The following is a 13223-nucleotide window of genomic DNA, read 5'->3' on the forward strand; positions in this document are numbered from 1 at the left end:
CACAAAAGAAAGTCCCCCTCGTCACATAATAATCAAAACCCCAAACATACAGAATAAAGAAAGAATAGTAAGAGCAGCAAAGGAGAAAGGTCAAGTAATATACAAAGGTAAACCAATCAGAATTACACCTGACTTCTCCATGGAAACTCTAAAAGCTGAAGGTCCTGGATAGATATTCTACCAACTCTAAGAGAACACGGATGCCAGCCCAGACTGCTATATCCAGCAAAGTTTCAACCACTATAAATGGAGAAAACAAGACATTCCATGACAAAACCAGATTTAAGCAATATGTAACCACTAATCCAGCCCTACAGAAAGTGCTGGAAAAACTCCAGCCTAAGAAAATTAACTACACTCACAAAAATATAGGCAATAGATAATCTCACTTTACCAAAACCTAAAAGAAAAAGTAGGGTAAATCCACATACAATACCACTACCAACAACAAATCAAGAACAAACAAGAATAAGCACTCTATGTTCCTTAATTTCCCTCAGTATTAATGGTCTTAACTCACCTATAAAAAGACACAGGCTAGCAGAATGGATACAAAGACAGAATCCATCCTTCTGCTGCATACAAGAAACACACTTTGAATTCAAAGACAGACATTACTCAGAGTAAAGGGTTGGGATAAGATATTCCAAGCAAATGGACCCAAGAAACAATCTGGTGTAGCAATCCTACTATCTAACAAAGTAGACTTCAAACTAAAATCAATAAAAAGAATTGAAGAAGGTCATTTCATACTCATCACAGGAAAAATCCATCAGATAGGAGTCTCAATTCTAAACATCTATGCCCCAAATACAAAGGCACCAATGTTCGTAAAAGAAACATTATTACAACTCAAATCACAAATAAGACCTCACACAGTTATAGTGGGAGATCTCAACACCCCGCTCTCACCACTAGACAGGACCACCAGATAGAAACTTAACAAAGAGACAAAGGAACTAACAGAAGTTTTGACCCAATTGGGATTAACAGACATCTATAGAAAATTCCATCTAAACACAAAAGAATATACCTTCTTCTCAGCATCACATGGAACCTTCTTTAAAATGGACCACATACTGGGTAATACAGCAAACCTCAACAGGTACAAAAAAAATGGAATAACCCCCTGTGTCTTATCAGACCACCATGCTTTAACGTTAGAATTCAAAAACAACACAAATTGCAGAAAACCTACCAACTCAAGGAAATTGAACAATGTGCAATTGCACCACTCCTGGGTTAACGAAGAAAGAAATAAAAGAAATAAAGAAATTAAAGACTTCCTAGAATTCAATGAAAATGAAGACACAACACACCCAAACTTATGGGACACTTTGAAAGCAGTACTAAGAGGAAAGTTCATAGCTCTAAGTGCTCACATGAAGAAACTAGAGAATAGTCACGCCAGAGAGTTGACATCACAGCTGAAAGCTCTAGAACAAATGGAACAAATTCACCCCAGAGGAGTAGCTGCCAGAAAATAATCAAACTGAGGGCAGAAATCAATAAAGTCAAAACAAAGAAAACAATTCAAAGAATCAATGTAACAAAGAGTTGGTTCTTCAGTTGGTTCTTGGTTACCAACTAGATAGACAAACCTTTATCCAAACTAACCAAAAGGCAGACAGAGAACATGCAAATTAACAAAATCAGAAGTGAAAAGGGGGGCATAACAATGGATACTGAGGAAATCCAGAGAATCTTCAGGTCATACTTTGAAAACCTGTCCTCCACAAAATTTGAAAATTTAAAGGAAATGGACAATTTTCTGGATAGATATCACTTACCAGAATTGAATAAAAAACAGATAAGTAACTTAAACAGATCTATAACCTCTAAGGAAATAGAAGCAGTCATCAAAAGTCTCCCAACCAAAAAAAGCCCAGGGCCAGATGGCTTCAGTGCAGAATTCTATCAGAAATTCAAAGAAGAGCTAATACAAATACTCTTCAAATTGTTCCCACAATAGAAGAAGAAGGCTCATTCCCAAACTCTTTATGAGGCTACAATTACCTTGGTACCCAAGTCACACAAAGACACAACTAAGAAAGAGAACTACAGACCAATATCCCTCATGAACATTGATGCAAAAATGCTCAAAAAAATGCTGGCAAACTGAACCCAAGAACATATCAGAAATCATCCACCATGGTCAAGGAGGCTTCATCCTGGGGATGCAGGGTTGATTCAACATTCGAAAATCTATCAATGTAATCCACCATATAAACCAACTGAAGAAGAAAAACCACATGATCACCTCACTAGATGGTGAAAAAGCTTTTGACAAAATCCAATACCCCTTCATGATAAGGGTCCTGGAGAGATCAGAGATAACATACCTGAACATAATAAAAACAATAACAGTAAACCAACAGCCAACATCAAACTAAATGGAGAGAAATTCAAAGCTATTCCTCTAAAATCAGGAACAAGACAAAGATGTCCCCTCTCTCCATATCTCTTCAATATTGTCCTTGAACTTCTAGCTAGAGCAACAAGACAAGAAAAGGAGATCAAGCGGATACAAATTGGAAAGGAAGAAGTCAAGCTTTCATTGTTTGCAGATGATATGATACTCTATATAAGTGACTCGAAAAACTCTATCAGGGAACTCCTACAGCTGATAAACACCTTCAGCAAAGTGGCAGGATACAAGATTAACTAAAAGAAAATTAGTAGCCCTATTATATATGGATGATAAATGTGCTGAGAAAGAAATCAGAGAAACATCACCCTTTACAATTGCCACAAACAACATTAAATACCTTGGGGTAATGCTAACCAAACAAGTGAAAGACCTGTATCATATGAATTTTGAGTATTTAAAGAAAGAAATTAAAGAAGATACCAGAAAATGGAACGATCTCCCATGTTCTTGTTCTTGGATAGGTAGGATCAACATAGTAAAAATGGCAATCTTGCCAAAAGAAATCTGTAGATTCAATGCAATCCCTATCAAAATTCCAGCACAATTCTTCACAAACCTTGAAAAAACAATTCTCAACTTTATATGGAAAAACAAAAGACCCAGGATAGCCAAAACAACCCTGTACTATAAAAGAACTTCTGGAGGTATCACCACCCCTGATTTCAAGCTCTATTATAGAGCTATAGTCCTGAAAAAAGCTGGTATTGGCACAAAATAGACAGTTAGACCAATGGAATCGAGTTGAAAATCCTGGCATTAACCCACATACCTACAAACACCTTACTTTTGACAAAGAAGCTAATGCTATACAATGGAAAAGAAAGCATCTTCAACAATGGTGCTGCATAACTGGACGCTGGCATGTAGAAGACTGCAGATAGATCCATGTCTATTGCCACGAACAAAACTTAAGTCAAAATGGATCAAAGACCTCAACATAAATCCAGCCACATTGAACTTATTAGAAGAGAAAGTAGGAAATACCCTTGAAAGAATTGGTACAGGAGATTGCTTCCTGAACATTACACCAGTAGCACAGAAACTGATGATTAATAAATGGGACCTCCAGAAACTTAGAAGCTTCTGTAAGGCGAAGGACACAGTCAACAAGACAAAACGACAACCCACGGATTGGGAAAAGGTATTCACCAACCCCACATCCGACAGAGGGCTGATCTCCAAAATTTACAAAGAACTCAAGAAGCTAGTCTCCAAAACAACAAATAATCGAATTAAAAAGTGGGGTACAAAAAAACAAACAAAAAGTGGGGTACAGAACTAAATAGACAATTCTCAATAGAGAAATCTAAAATGGCTGAAAGACACATAAGAAAGTGTTCAACATCCTTAGCCATCAGGGAAATGCAAATCAAAACAACTCTGAGATACCATCTTACTCCTGTCAGAATGGCTAAAATCAAAAACACCAATAACAGCTTATGTTGGAGAGTATTGGAGAAAGGGGAACACTCCTCCACTGCTGGTGGGAGTGCCAACTCTTACAGCCACTTTGGAAATCACTATGGCGACTCCTCAAGAAAATGGGAATCAGTCTACCACAAGATCCAGCAATTCCACTCCTAGGCATATACCCAAAAGAAGCACAATCATATAACAAGGACATCTGTTTAATGATGTTCATAGCAGTACTATTTGTAATAGCCAGAACCTGGAAGCAGTCTAGATGCCCCTCAACCAAAGAATGGATAGAGAAAATGTGGTACATTTACACAATGGAGTACTACTCATCAGAAACACACACACACACACACACACACACACACACACACACACACACACACACACAATGGAATCTTGAAATTCACAGGCAAATGGATAGACCTAGAAGACACCATTCTGAGTGATGTAACCCAGTCACAAAAAGACAAAAATGGTATGTACTCACTCATATATGCATTTTAGACATAGAGTAAGGATTACCAGCCTACAATTCACACAGCCAGAGAAGCAAGTAAACAAGGAGGACCCTAAGAAAGACATACATGGTCCCCTGGAGAAGGGGAAAGGGTCAAGATCCCCTGAGCAAATTGGGAGCATGGGGGCAGGGGAGAGGGAGCTAGGAGAATGAAAAGGGGAGAAGAGGATGGGTGAGGAGGACATGATGGGGCAGGGAGGTTGAGTTGGGGGAAGAACAGAAGAGAGCAAGATAAGAGATACTATAGTAGAAGGAGACAGTATAGGTTTAAAGAGAAATTAGGCGCTAGGGAAATATCTGGAGATCTACAAAGATGACACCAACTAACTAAGCAACAGAGGAGAGGGTACCTTAAATGCCCTCGCCTGATAATGATATTGATAACTAATTCATATGCCATCCTAGAGCCTTCATCCAGCAGCTGGTGGAAGTAGAAGCAGACACCCACAGTTAAACCTTGAACTGAACTGAAATCCAGTTGCAGAGAAGGAGGACTGATGAGCAAAGGGGTCCATACCAGGCTAGTGAAACCCACAGAAACAGCAGACCTGAACGAAGGAGAGCTCTTGGTTCCCAGACTGATTGCTGGGAAACCAGCATAGGACTGATCCAGGCCCCCTGAAAGTGCGTGTCAGTGAGGAGACCTCTGAAATCTATGGTGCCCCTTGTAGTGAATCAGTACTTATCCCTATCCTAGACTTTGGGAGCCCATCCCACATGGAGGGATATTCCCTGAGCCTAGACACAGGGGGTGGGCCTAGGCCCTATCCCAAAGGATATGACAGACTCTGAAGACCCCCTATGGAAGGCCTCACCCTCCCTGGGGAACAGAAAGTATATGGGATAGGTAGGATGTTAGTTGGGTGGGCAGGGGAGGAGGGGAGGGAGAGGGACCTGGGATTGACATGTAAAATAATCTTCTTTCTAATTAAAATTTTAAAGATTAAAAACAAATAATAGGAAAAATTACAAAAAACCATATAAACTCATGGAAATTAAATAGCTTACTATTTAATGATGAATAGGTCACTGCAAAAATCAAGAAGTAAATTTAGAAATCCTAGAACTAATTGAAAGTGAAAATATACCAAATCCTGTGTGATACAATGATAGCAGTCTTATGAGAGCAATTTATAGCTCTAAATGCCTACACTAAAAAAATCAGAGAGATCTCATATAAATGACTTAATGATGATTTTTTTTTTTTGTTTTTTTGAGACAGAGTTTTTCTGTGTAACAATCCTGGCTGTTCTGGAACTCACTTTGTAGACCAGGCTGGCCTCAAACTCACTGAGATCCACCTGCCTCTGCCTCCCAAGTGCTGGGATTAAAGGTGTGCGCCACCAACGCCTGGCAATAAATAAATCTATTTTTAAAAAGCATTTAATTGGGACTTGCTTGCAGTTTTGGAAATTTAGCCCATCATAGCAGGGAGCCTGGCAGCAGCAGGCAGACATGGTCTGGAACAGTCGCTGAGAGTTACATCCTGATCCTCAGGCAGCTGGAGGACATCACGCACCTGTTGAGCACAGGTGCACATGATACACACCAAGCACGTCACAGAGGCCTTACTACACAGGTCATGCATCTGTTGAGCACAGGTACACATACGCGACCAGGAAGAGAACGGTTGCGTTTCTTATGTACGTTCAAAGGGAATTCTGGTGGCTGAGTGAAAGGTAGTCTGAAGGGAGAGAAGTTCAGGTGTGCAGTGGGGCATGTTACACAGAACAACCAAGAGGACAGTTACACAGACCTAACCCAAATGCTGGGGGAAAGACACCATGGCCGTCTGAGAGAATATTCCAGGCAGAAATAGCAGGAATATATATACCCTGCATATCACTCCTTCCCACTACATAAGTCTGCAAGGACGGGTAGAGACCGTGTGAGAACATTCCTGGGCCATTTACTTGTATGGGGAAATGTTTACAGTCTTTCAAGGAATTAGGAAAAAGCAAAGATTCAGGTGACTGTTTCTTAGTGGGATGCCTTGGGGAAAGGATGTTATTTGATCTGTGCAGCACTGTGGCTGAATCTCATCAAGCTCTTAAAATATGGATTTAAGTCCAAATTATGCTGTGCATATAGACAGAACCTAGGTTTACACACTAGGTATGAATAAAGGGATATAAAACATCTTATCAGTAACTCTGTATTGAGTGTACATTAAAAGGCAAGCACTTTGTTTCTTTGTGTTGTACTGTCATGTTTGTCGTGGTAGGTCTCCTTTTGCTGTCAGGCTGGCCTCTCTATTTGAGAGCTCTGCTCTAGGGATCCTCCTGCCTCAGGCTCATTAGGAGCTCGCATTACAGGCCCATGCCACCATACCCTCCTTGATAGTATTTTGATATATAAAGTTAACCATATGTCACAAGGGTTAAAACTGTAGCCTTTGTAAAGTCCTTTCTAACTTAAAATTGCATCTCTGGCTCATTGGTCATTGCTGATTTATATCAAGCTTAAAATAAGATGCTTGTGAGTTCGAGGCCAGCCTGGTCTCCAGAGCGAGTGCCAGGATAGGCTCCAAAGCTACATAGAGAAACCCTGTCTCAAAAAAAAAAAAAAAAAGATGATGTGCTTATTATTACCAAATTCAGAAGCTGAATTATTAAAGTAACATTTTGCCAGGAATGCAATTCTATAATATTAACTTATGGAATATTTATTTTAACTATGTAAAGGTGTGTTACATTTGTTTATCCTGCATTTGTTTAACAATGTAAGGATGTGTGTTTAATTATGTAAAGATGTGTTGCTTTTGTTTCACCTTGCCTGCCTAAGGTACCTTATTCATCTAATAAAAAGCTGAATGGCCAATAGCTAGATAGGAGAGGGATAGGTGGGCAGAGAGAATAAACAGGAGGACAAATCTAGGCAAAAGAGAGAAGGAGAAGTAACCAGGGAGAAAGGGAGGGACATGCCCGGGGCCAGAAGCTAGGCAGTCACCAGCCAGACATGAGAAGCAATGAAAGTAAGATATACAGTAGGGAAAAAAAGGTAAAAATCCCCATGGCAAAATGTAGATGAAGAGAAACAGCTGCGTTATAAGAGCTAGTGGGACAAGCATAAGATAACGCCAAACATTTATAACTAATAGGTCTCCATGTCATAATATGGGAGCTGGTTTGTGGTCCAAAAGATAAAGGCTGGTATGTTAACTTCAACTTCTATCTTTTTGTTTGTTAGTTTTGTTTTGTTTGCTTTTTTCAAGACAGGGTTTCCTCTGTGTAACCTTGTCTGTCTTGGAACTCATTCTGTAGACCAGGCCAGCCTTGAACTTGGAGATCCACCTGCCTCTGCCTCCTGAATGCTGGGATTAAAGGTGTGCACCACCACTACCCAGCTCTAATATCCTTTAAATCATAAAAATAACACACATTTATGCTTATGTTTTGGTTTATTTAATCAAACACTATGCCCCCTATTTCTCTTCACTTGGACTATTATAAACAAGCTACTTAGCTATGAAGAAATCTTTAAGGTACTTCATTAGAAAGATTCCAACTAAAATAAAGATTAGTATTAGCACAAAAGCCTACCATGAAACATTTCTATTTGTATCTTCACTGGTCATTTGGGAATTTTCCTCATGGTCTCATGGAGAAAATAAATAAATAACTTTAGTTTCTTTTTTTTTATCCAAGCCAAACCGTATTCAGCTTTATTAAATATACTTTCCATAAACAATCATGGTATTTCAGGCAGGACATGGGCAGACAATCATTAACAGTTTAAAAGAACTTCCAAACTCCCTTCTTGTATGGACCACCAAAATCAGAAAGCCTCTATAAAACCCGGTGAAGTCTTCATTCAATGCTTTGAAAAGTGGCAGAGCTTAGAGTGAGGGTTGACATTTCACATTGAGGATGCTGTTTGACAACTTTTCACAAGCTGACCCTGACTTTCAGAAAATGAAATGAAAACAGCAGAATTATCAATCTGAAGATCCACAATCTTGTATATAAAAGGAACCACTGCTCTTTTGAGGATATTATTTTCACTGCAAAGTCCAGCTTGCTAAATAGACAAGCAAAACCAGTTTTAGGGGGTCAGTTTCCAACAGGCCTCTTGTTTTAAGGGAGTTAAGTCTATGTGATGGCACAGGGGAAGAGAATATAAAAATTAATTTAGAGTTTTCCCACACAAGGCATTCTGTGCCTTGGTGGCACATATGTCAACACCAGGAAGTTTCTCCTGAGCCAAGAGGAGACTTTCTAAATTGTCAAGGAAAGATGTTTCCCATCAACCATCATCAATCCAGTTTAGGAAACATTTTGTTAGTGACACATGTTCCTTCCCCATCCCAAAACAATGAAGTTTCTGTGTGCTAACAACATAGTTAAAAAAAAAAGTAAAACAAAATTCTGCATTTTTGTAAAACTTGATAAAAAATAGTATTTCAAACTGTACAGTCACCAGAAGCACACAGTTATCAAAAATGCACATACTTCACTTGGCATCTCCAGAACCTTCAGCTTTTTGTGCCTGGTCTGTTTTGGCGACTCCATTTTCCAGAGGGTTATTTGCATCCTTGCCAGCATCTTCTTCCTCTTGGGTACTTTCTCTCCCTTCTTTGCAGGGCCTTTTTAAGCTTGGGCTCTGGTTTTGGAGGAGCAGGTTTAGCAGACAGCCTTGCAGATCTTCTCTGTGGTCGTCCTTCACCTTGGCCTTATCTCCTTTAGTATCCCCTTCAGCCTTTCTTTTGGGAATGGTGGCTATGCGGTGGGGAACGAGGGGGGGGGATGTGGGGATGTCGGCGCTGAATGCAGGGATGCAGCATGTGGGGGTTTGGTCAGTCCCGGGGTCATTCTCGCTGCTTCTTCACACTGCTCCAACTTTAGTTTTTATTTATTTATTTATTTATTTATTTATTATGTATACAACATTCTGCTTCCATGTATATCTGCACACCATTAGAGGGCACCAGGTCTCATAATGGATGGTTGTGAGCCACTATGTGGTTGCCGGGAATTGAACTCAGGACCTCTGGAAGAGCAGTCAGTGCTCTTAACCTCTGAGCCATCTCTCCAGCTCTGCCAACTTTAGTTTCTTAAAGTGTCTTGTGTGTGATTTTTGAGAAGGTTGTTGTATGCATTCTTGGTACTTAATATTATCCAGTTAATATCTTATAGAAAAGTAGAATACCATTTTCTAAGCTGGAATATGTTATTTAACCCAGTGTGAGACAGCAATTTAACAAAATCAATTTTATACTTTGTGTAAAATGCAGGAACTTGATCTATTACTTTATATATTTTCTATTATCAGACAAAATGTGCATTACTTAATAGTGATAGAATTTTGTCACTTAAGTGTTTATGTTGGGCTCCATGGCACACACTTGTCTAATTTCTTCATCCTTATTTGTCAGATGTAGAAACTGAGCCTTGGGGATGATACAAGGTAAGTGAGCAGATTTGAGCCCATGTCTGATGAGTAGCCATTTAGCACTGTGCTCAGAAAACACTTGATGTCCTAAGAATGAAGCTGTGATCATAAATGTGTGCATGTTTGGGTCTCTACAGGTGTTTGGATGTCTGGAAGCTCACACCCTTTGCTCCTGGGTGAACACTTTGCTAGTAAGTTTGGAGAATGAAAAGACAATGAACCTCAGTCCCCTTTCCTCGAGGGCATCATGGTGCCTTGGAGTGAAGAAAGATGGCTCTCCAACTCCCTTCAACCCACACAGTTCTCTATTATAGACTGAGGAATGGGCAGCTCAGGGCTTTCTGTTGAGCAATGCATCTCTGACAGGAAGAGATCAAATAAGCTGGATAAACAGACTGGCCTTCTGATAGTCTTGTCCTTTAAGTATTTGCTCATATGTTCAATTAGATGTTAAAGATTGAAGGCAACTTCACTTTGTCTTTTGCTTGAGCAACGGCCGCATGAGGGCCATGTTCTCAAACTGGATGATCTAAGTGGATAACATACAAACAGCAAAAAGTTCGGGGCTCCTGGCATGCTTTTTTAAATAGCCCCTTGCTTTCTGTTTGTGCTATTGTCTTCCCAGTCTCTCTCTCTCTCCCTTGCTTTCACAAGCCAGGTGCAACACTATCTTCACCTACCATTTGCCCACACTGTCACTCTAGTCTATCAATAGCCATTCTTTTTTCCCCCTTTTTAAATTTAAATTAGAAACAAGCTTGTTTTACATGTCAATCCCAGTTCCCTCTCCCTCCCCTCCTCCCCTGTCCCCCACTAACCCTCTAGCCCATTCCCTTTCTGCTCCCCAGGGAGGGTGAGGTCTTCCGTCGGGGATTTTCTAAGTCTGTTGTATCATTGGGAGCAAGGCCTAGCCCCCCCCCCCCCCCCCGGTGTGGTTAGGCTGAGAGAGTATCCCTCTATGTGGAGTGTGCTCCCAAAGTTCATTCCTGTACTAGGGATAAATAAATGATAGCTGGTTTCCCAGCAATCAGTCTGGGGTCTACGAGCTCCCCCTTGTTCAGGTCAGTTGGTTCTGTGGGTTTCTCCAGCCTGGTCTTGACCCCTTTGCTCATCACTCCTCCCTCTATGCAACTGGATTCCAGAGTTTAGCTCAGTGTTCACCTGTGGGTGTCTGCTTCTGCTTCCATCTGCTACTGGATGAGGCTCTAGGATGGCATATAAGGAAGTCATCAATCTCATTATCGGAGAAGGGCATTTAAGGTAACTTCTTGACTATTGCTTAGATTTTTAGTTGGGGTCATCCTTGTAGATCTCTGGATATTTCCTTAGTGCCAGAGTTTTCTTAAACCTATAATGGCTTTCACTATTGTGGTATCTCTTGTCTTGCTCTCCTCTATTCTTTCCCTGACTCTATCTTCCTGCTCCCTCATGTCCTCCTCTCCCCTCCTCTTCTCTTTCTCCTAATTCCCTCTCCCCTCCCTCCATGCTCCCAATTAGCTAAGGAGATCTTGTCCCTTTCCCCTTCTCCAGGGGACCAAGTATGTCTCTCTTAGGGTCCTCCTTGTTTCCTAGCTTCTCTGGCAGTGTGGATTGTAGGCTGGCAATCCTTTGCTCTATGGCTAAAATCCATATATGAATGAATACATACCATGTTTGTCTTTTTGTGACTGGGTTACCTCGTTCAAAATGGTTTCTTCCTTTTGCGTGAATTTCAAGATTCCATTGTGTTTTGTTTTCCAGTTGAGTAGTACTCCATTGTGTAAATGTACCACATTTTCTCTATCCATTCTTCAGTTGAGGGGCATCTAAACTTCCAGGTTCTGGCTATTACAAATAATGCTGTGATGAACATCGTTGAACAGATGTCCTTGTTGTATGAATGTGCTTCTTTTGGGTATATGCCTAGGAGTGGAATTGCTGGATCTTGTGGTAGACCGATTCCCATTTCCAAGGTAGCTGTACGAGTTTGCACTCCCACCAGCAGTGGAGGAGTGTTCCTCTTTCTCCACATACTTTCCAGCATAAGCTGTTTTTTATTTTAGCCATTCTGACAGGAGTAAGATGGTATCTCAGAGTTGTTTTGATTTGCATTTCCCTGATGGCTAAGGATGTTGAACACTTTCTTATATGTCTTTCAGCCATTTTAGATTCCTTTATTGAAAATTCTCTGTTTAGTTCTGTACCCCACTTTTTTTTGGTTTTTTGAGACAGGGTTTTTCTGTGTAGCTTTGGAGACTATCCTGGCACTCGCTCTGAAGACCAGGCTGGCCTTGAACACACAGAGATCCACCTGCCTCTGCCTCCCAAGTGCTGGGATTAAAGGCATGCACCCCTGACGCCCGACTGTACCCAACTTTTTAATTGTATTATTTGGTGTTTTAGTGACTAGCTTCTTTCTTTTTTTTTTTTTTTTTGCTGTAAAATACATTAGGCTTTATTGTTGTTTAACGAGCTAACCCCATGTTATCTCGGGTCTTTCACCCACCTGCCATGGCGGATGGCTAGCAAAGACAGCTCGAAGGGGCTGCATAGAGACCTTGTAGGGCAGCATAAGGGGAGTGTCTAGGGGTATACATAGGCTCAGGATTGGTGTGCCTCCAGGCTTAGAGGGCTTGCCCTGTGTTGATTGGCCAACTGGTTGTTATGGCCCATAGGCCCTCCCAGTGTGGTTGCTATGCTCTGCGCGTCATTGCTGTGCACTTGTCCATAAAGAACACCCAGAGCCGTAAAGCATAGCACCACCAGCTAACTTCTGATTGGTTCCTTGCCCTGAGGCAGGCACCTAACCTCTAGTGACCAAGGCAAGGTCAGAAAAGCACGTGTTACTGTCATGGCTGCCGAAAAGGGCAGGCATCTGACCTTAGTGACTAAGACAAGGTCATGGCAAACACATGTTACTGTCATGGCTGCCGAAATGGGGAGCTGGTTCCTTCATTCCCCCACTTTTTTGAAATTCCAATCATGGAATTGCTGGGTGACTAGCTTCTTGAGTTCTTTGTATATTTTGGAAATCAGCCCTCTGTCGGATTTGGGGTTGGTAAATATCTTTTCCACTCTGTGGGCTGTCGTTTTGTCTTGTTGACTGTGTCCTTTGCCTTTCAGAAGCTTCTCAGTTTCAGGAGGTCCCATGTCGACCTCAGTGTCTGTGCCACTGTTGTTATGTTCAGGAAGCAGTCTCCTGTACCAGTTCATTCAAGAGTACCTCCTACTTTCTTTTTTAGGAGGTTCAGTGTCGCTGGATTTCTGTTGAGGTCTTTGATTCATTTGGACTTAAGTTTTGGCAGTAGATATGGATCTATCTGCAGCCTTCTACATGCCAGCATCCAGTTATGCCAGGACCATTTGTTGAAGATGCTTTCTTTTTTTCCCATTGTATAATTTTAGCTTCTTTGTCAAAAATCAGATGTTTGTAGATGTGTGGGTTAATATCAGGGTTTTCAATTTGATTCCACTGGTCTACCTGTT

General features: G+C 40.9%; 1 pseudogene; it reads right to left on the reverse strand.

The window, feature by feature from the left end:
- Nucleotides 1–8717: 8717 nt before the first annotated feature.
- On the reverse strand, nt 8718–10269 carry LOC100771111 (annotated as a pseudogene).
- Nucleotides 10270–13223: the final 2954 nt, after the last annotated feature.

Source organism: Cricetulus griseus (assembly GCF_003668045.3).
Source record: "Cricetulus griseus strain 17A/GY chromosome 1 unlocalized genomic scaffold, alternate assembly CriGri-PICRH-1.0 chr1_1, whole genome shotgun sequence".
NCBI classification, from domain to species: domain Eukaryota; kingdom Metazoa; phylum Chordata; class Mammalia; order Rodentia; family Cricetidae; genus Cricetulus; species Cricetulus griseus.